This window comes from Petaurus breviceps, unplaced genomic scaffold (assembly GCF_028583685.1).
Source record: "Petaurus breviceps papuanus isolate PSGF00001 unplaced genomic scaffold, PetGlider_PUasm1.0 185, whole genome shotgun sequence".
NCBI lineage: Eukaryota > Metazoa > Chordata > Mammalia > Diprotodontia > Petauridae > Petaurus > Petaurus breviceps.
Window position 1 is genome coordinate 2,588,736 of NW_027185797.1, and position 6,756 is coordinate 2,595,491.

The window sequence follows — 6,756 nt, forward strand, 5'->3', positions numbered from 1 at the left end:
TCTTTTGGGGTTTTTTTTATTTTTGTTTTTTGAAGGGGGGAAGGCAGGGCAATTGGGGTTAAGTGACTTGCCCAAGATCACATGGCTAGTAAGTGTTAAGTGTCTGAGGCCAGATTTGAATTAAGGTCCTCCTGACTCCAGGACCAGAGCTCTATTCACTGTGCCACCTAGTCACCCCAGTTTTTTGGGTTTTTGCATTTATCAAACACTAGATTGCCTTGGTCATTTACTGTTTATTGTGTACTTGATCTATTCCATTGATTCTATTTCTTAGCCAGTATCAGATTGTTATTATTATAACTGCTTTATAATATAGTTTGAGCTCTGATATGACTAGGCCACCTTCCTTCACATTTTTTTCCATTATTTTCCTTGATATTCTTGGCCTTTTGTTTTTTCAAATAAATTTTATTATTTTTTCTAGCTCTACAAAATAATTTTTGGTAGTTTGATTGGCATGGCACTGAAAAGTAGATTAATTTAGGTAAAATTGTCATTTTGTTATATTGGCTTGTCCTACCCATGAGCAATTGATATTTTTCTAATTATTCATCTCTGATTTTATCATTGTGAAAAGTTTGTCTGGGCAGATAGACTCCCAAATACTTTATAGTGTCTACAGTTATTTTAAATGGAGTTTCTCTTTCTAACTCTTGTTGCTGGACTTTGTTGGTCATATATAGAAATACTGATAATTTATGTAGGTTTGTTTTATATCCTATAACTTTGCTAAAGTTATTAACTTTTTCATCTAGTTTTTTAATTGATTCTCTAGGATTTTCCAAGTATATTATCATATCATCTGCAAAGAATGATAACTTTGTTTATTCATTACCTATTTTAATTCCTTCAATCTTTTCTTCTTGTCTTATTGCTATAGCATTTCTAGTGCATTATTCAATAATAGTGGTAATCGTGGGCATCCTTACTGGGATCCCCTGATCTTAACTAGCTTATCCCTATTGCAGATAATGTTTGCTTATGGTTTCAAATGCTATTTATCTTTTTAAGGGCCCCATTTATTCCTCTGTGCCCTAGTGTTTTAATAGGAATCCAGGTTATATTTTGTCAAAAGCTTTTTCTGCATCTATTGAGAGAATCATATGATTTTTGTTATTAATATGGTCGCACTCATGTATTCTTATGGACTACTATTGTGCCATAAAAAACAGAGAGAAGAATGAGGAGAAACATAGGAAGACTTGTATGAACTGATGCAAAGAAAAGTGAGCAGAAGCAAGAGACCAATGTTGTATACACAAGAATGTAAAGTAATGCCAGTCAAAGATGTCAGAATCCAATCAGTCAAAATTCAATCATTTATTTATTTATTAAGCATTTACTATGTAGTATTAATGAGGGAAGCTAGGTAGCACAGCACTGGAGTTAGGAATAAATCTTCTTGAGTTCAAATCCATGCCATGGGAACTGTTAAACTATTCAAATCTGGTCTCAGATACTTACTAACCGTGTGTCCCTGGGCAAGTCACTTAACCCTGTTTGCCCCAGTTTCCTCATCTGTAAAAGGACCTAGAGAAGAAAATGGCAAACCACTCCAGTATCTTTGCCAAGAAAACCCCAAATGGGGTCATGGAGAGTCAGAGATGACTGAAAAATGACAACATGCTGTGTAATGAGCAGTCTCAACCCTGGAGGACTTGATAATGAAACAGTCACTTCCCCTCTTGGCAGAGACACGGTGGACTCTGTGTGCAGATTTGTTCACTTTAGCTGGATCTCTTTGTTATGAGGGAGGATTCTATTGAGAGGAATAGTGGGAAATGTCATAAATGTTTAAAAAAATTTGTATAGAGAAACCAGGATTTTGATATCACAGCTAACTCAGTAGGCATGGAAAGAAGACAAACACAATGGAAATTCCTGAAGCTGCTAATCATTCAGATACAACATTCCTGTCACCACAGGCAATGCCACCATTTTATTGACTTACAAGCAAAGAATTTCAAAGCTATTCTTGCTTGGATAACTCAGAGTCATCCTCTTTCCATCAAGGCTCAGCTCAGGGACTGCTTCTCCGATGCCTTGCCTGATTCCCCTGGTTCCGGCTCAAGGTTCTTAAACTTTTGTTATATCATTGGCCCCTTTGGTAAGATCCATAGACCCCTTCTCACAATAATGTTTTTAAATGCATAAGATAAAATACATAGGATTACAAATGAAACCAATTATATTGAAACAAAAGTGTATTTTTTTTTCCCATCCAAGTTCACAAGACCTCTGAAATCTAGCTGCAGATGCCTTGGAGTTCCCTTTCTTTCTCCCTTGCCTTAGTTCTTTCCTGATTCTCAAATTTTCTTCATTATCTGTGTACATGTTTTGCATGTTGCACCCACCACCGCCTAGCAGAATGCAAACTCTTAGAAGGCTGGACCAGCTTTGGTTTTGTCTTTGTGTTCCAAGTGCCTAACAGTGACTTGCAAACAGTAATAAATGTTTGTTGAATTGGTTTTTTTAATTATTTAAATAATGATTTAAAATTAAATAACTGAATTTAAATTTAATTACTGAAATTACTGTTTAATTTCAAATTTAAATAATTTACTCATTAAAAGCGATACCTCTGAATATCTGTATCTGCTTTCACCCGTTTTCCAGTCTCGTCCCTTGCTGTTAGGCTGTCTGTGGTCACTTCTCCCTGCCTGCTTCCCTTGTGCAGCCCCTCTTCACCTGTCTAATTTGATGCTTCTAATCTGCTTTGGGCTTGGAAAGAAGATAAACAAGCATGCTCTGAGCAATGCATAAAATAAAAGCAAGCAGGTTCTCTGGGAGAATCTGAGGGGCTCTTCAATGAGCAAAATGCATAAGCTTCAGTGTGTGGGTTTTTTGGAAAAGTCTGCTGGTTGTTCAGAAGCCTTGTATGTTCATATCCCAATGCTTGCCAGGTAGCCGAGATGTTACTGTGCATACGTGTGCATAAGTTTGTACATGTTTTTACAAGTAGGTAGCAGGGTGATCAGGTCGAATCTTCTGGTTGCAGAAGTGGGGAGCTTCCATAGAAGGGGTCAGAATACACATCCCACAGAAAGTAGACAAAGTATACATCCAGTTTTATGGGAGGTAACCTGTCTCTCTTCTGTCTCTGTCCCTGTCCTTCCCTCCCTCCTTCTCTCTTTCCCTCCCTCCCTCTCTCTTCTTTCTCCCCTGCTTCTCTCTGTCTCTCTCCCTCTCTCTGTCTCTCTCTCTCTGCCTCTCTCCCTCTCTGTGTCTCTCTCTCCCTCTCTGTCTCTCTCTCCCTCTAACTGTCTCTTTCTCCCTCTGTCTCTGTCTCTCTCTGTCTCTCTCCCTCTCTCTGTCTCTCTCTGTCTCTCTCCCTGTATCACTCTTTCTCTGGCTCTGTCTCTGTCCCTCCCTCCCTTCCTCTCTCTTCTCTTTCTCCCCCCTTCTCTCCCCCTCTCTCTCTTTCTCTCTCTCTTTCTCTGGATTTATACCATTAGTATATAGAAAATGATTTTCAGCCAACATAGCTGATCAAATATAATATATAAAATAATAATTACTGATATTTATGTAACACAATGATGTTTACAAAGCAGCATCCTCACAACCAGCATTACCATCATCCCCATTTTATAGATGAGTAAACTGAGGTCCTGGTCTTTTGATTACAAGACCAGCTCTTTCTACTCTCCCTCCTGATCCTGGGGGTGAGCATTGCTCACCTTAGCTGGAGCCTTGGCAAAGCAGAGGCTGTTCATTTATTCCAGTGATGCTGTCATCCATTACTTAAAACAATGCTGGAAGGCCTCTTTGGGGGTGGCCTTCAGAGCTGGATTAGAAGCCACAGTCTTATTATTTCATGGTAGTCACACCTCATTTAAAAAAAAATCAAAAGGAGCATTACTCAGCTTAATAGGTACCTTATCCATCTGACTTGGCACCAAATAGCTTCTGGCTATTTTCCAAAAATAAAATCCATCCTCAGTGGATGAAGACAGACTGACATCGAGGACATCAGGAGAATACCCCACAGGCTCTAAAGGTCTTTTCTGAACAGAAGTTAAGTTTGTTTTAAAACTTACTTGAAAAGTGGCAGGAATGTGGGAGTTAGAGCCAGAAACACCTGAGTTCAAATCCTGCCTTGGACACTTAACTAGCTATATGACCAGGCACAAGCCATTTAATTTCTCTCCCTCAGTTTCCCCTTCTGTAAAATGAGGCAATGATGAGGATCAAATGAGATTTCATCTATAAAGCATACTGCAGGCTTCAGAGTGCCCCAAAATGCTAGCTATTATTATTATTATTATTAGAGGGGTAAGTACAGGGCCCCCAGTGTGATTATCTTGAAGCACACAGCCTCACTTTGGGCATAGAAATTCTGTTTGTTTGGGGTTTTCTTTTTTTTCTTTTCATCAATTTCATTACTTATTAAGGCTAGAATTTCAATCTGCCTCTAATAAGGTGAAATTTAATAGAGATAAATGTGAAGTCTTACTCAGGTTCAAAAAATCAACTTCACCAGTACAAGATGGGGAAAGTGTATCTTAGGTAGCAGTTTGAAAATTGTTCATCAGTAATCTTCAGTAAGATTTTAAGTACTTACTCTGGATTCTGGCTGGAAGTTTTAGTGGATTACAAACTTGGTCTTGGGGAAAGCTGGTTGGTGCAGTGGAGAGAACACTGACCCTGGAGTCAGGAAGACCTGAATTCAAATTTAGCTAGCTGGGTGACCCTGGGCAAGTCACTTCACCCTGTTTGCCTCAGTTTCCTCATCTGTAAAATGAGCAGGAGAAGGAAATGACAAACCACTCCAATATCATTGCCATGATAACCCCAAATGGGGTCAAGAAGAGTCAGACACACCTGAAAATGACTAAATAGGACAAAGCTCTATCTGAGTCAATCCATCAACGAGCATTTATTAAGCTCCTACTATGTAGGAGCCAAGCAGTGAAAGCTAAAGGTGACAAAAAGCATTCTTTTTGTTTTTAGCTATATTGGGGAGGACAGCTGTTCAGACTGGATAGAGTGATGATAAAAGATGATGGAGGGAAGGGAGAACTATTTACTTTTTATATTGTCTTTTCTCTGCCAAGGAAAATGTTCTTCATCCTAGGAGGGAGAGAACAAAAATGATTAATGGGTAGAGCTGAAACTTCACATAATTGGGAAGATGGCAAGAGAGTACCTCGCTGCCCTGAATGAATTCAAGTCACCAGACCTGGGTGAACTAGACCCCGTCATGCTGAAGCAACCTGAGAATGTAGTTTATGAAGCAATGCCAGTTTTCTTTTAAAGAGGGAGAACAGGAAAGGTGCTGTAGGACTTTCAGAGGCTGAATGCTGCTATTATTTTCAAAAAAGAGAAGAGGCCAGAGTCTGTAGACTATATTTTAGGGTCTACAAACCATGGCCTATGGGCCTAATTCAGCCAGCCTCTTGCTATGGATTGTGAACTTGAATTTGGTTCCTAGAAAAAAAAAATCCAGAATGTTTTAATAACAGGGGGTGGCTCGGGTTGCATTTGAAAAGGGAAGCAGCAATCGGCCGGATAGCTTCATCAAGATCTGATCACAAAAATAAATTTTTAGACCAAGAGCCATCCATTCCTTAATAGGTAGAAAGTCAAAGCATACTACAAACAAGCATTTTTTTTAAATGACAAGCTGTTAACAAGCATATGAAAGATTGCTCCAAATCACTGATAACAAGAGAAATACAAACTAAAATAAGAGTGAAATTTTACACCCAACCAACAAACTGGGGGAGAAAATGACCAAATAAAAGGGGAAATCAGTCATTTTTGGAACAGCTACAGGAAAATAATGTTGAAAAAAAATACATACTGCTGAAAAAAAATCAAAAGGCGTATTATTCGGTTTAACTGGCACCTACTGGCCACAATACCTATCGCTGTGACTTAATCCAGCCATTTGGGGAAATAATTTGAAATTAGGTGAGGAAAAAAATGGCTAAACTGTTCATATCCTTTGACCCAAAGCTCCCACTGTCAGGCATCTGCCCCAAGGATGGCAGGGACAGAAAGGCCCCACATATAACAAAATATTCATCGTGATACTCTTTTTGTGGCCACAAAGAACAGAATACAAAGTGGGCATCTGTTAATTCAGGAATGAGTGAACAAATTGTGGATAAAAGCCGGCCTGAAGGGTCTTTCCCCTTCTTTCTCCCCGATTCCCATCAAGTTCAGGGCCATGGTGAGGGCAAGGTCATGATTGCTCTGATGGCTGGAGGAGGATGGGCTACCAGACTCCTGGAAAAATCTGCTTATTTCCAAGGAGAGTTGGGTTGATGCGATGAGTTTATTTTCTCAAGCTCTCTAGTTGCCAGCTCCCCTTGAGACAAAGCTTCCTTTCCCTTGCCCCTAAGTCCACCCTGAAATCCATTATCAGCATTTTCTGTCTGTAGTGTGGGCCTCCCCAGAAGGTAGGTGTTGGGGTGAGCAGGCAGGCTGGGGGAGGGCGGCCGTTTCATGTCTGGGGTGGAAAGAAGCCCTCACAAAGACCCGTCTGTCTCCCTGACTCAGAGCATCCAGCCCTGTGTGTCTGAAGCTTCAGTCCCTATTTGATCCATACCCCCTGCTGTGCCTTGTTCGGTGAATTTTTAAATTCTCTTTCATTTTATTGAGCTCTCTCCCTCCTCCTCCCCTTCCCCCCACTTCCCTGAGTTAGGTCTAAAGGATTATTGGGTCCTTCTCTTCATTGATTTGTTTTTCTGACCTTTGTGGTAGATGCAGAAAAGTCTGGGGGAAGGGAGGGAAGAAAAGGGGAGGTGG

General features: G+C 40.0%; 1 long non-coding RNA gene across 1 annotated transcript in view; it reads right to left on the bottom strand.

The window, feature by feature from the left end:
* Positions 1 to 4,854: 4,854 nt before the first annotated feature.
* LOC138161432 (uncharacterized) overlaps positions 4,855 to 6,756 on the bottom strand; it is an 18,798-nt gene continuing 16,896 nt past the window's right edge. Inside the window, exon 4 of the long non-coding RNA XR_011168353.1 lies at positions 4,855 to 5,073. This is a non-coding gene — a long non-coding RNA (uncharacterized lncRNA). The remainder of the gene's footprint in view (positions 5,074 to 6,756) is intronic.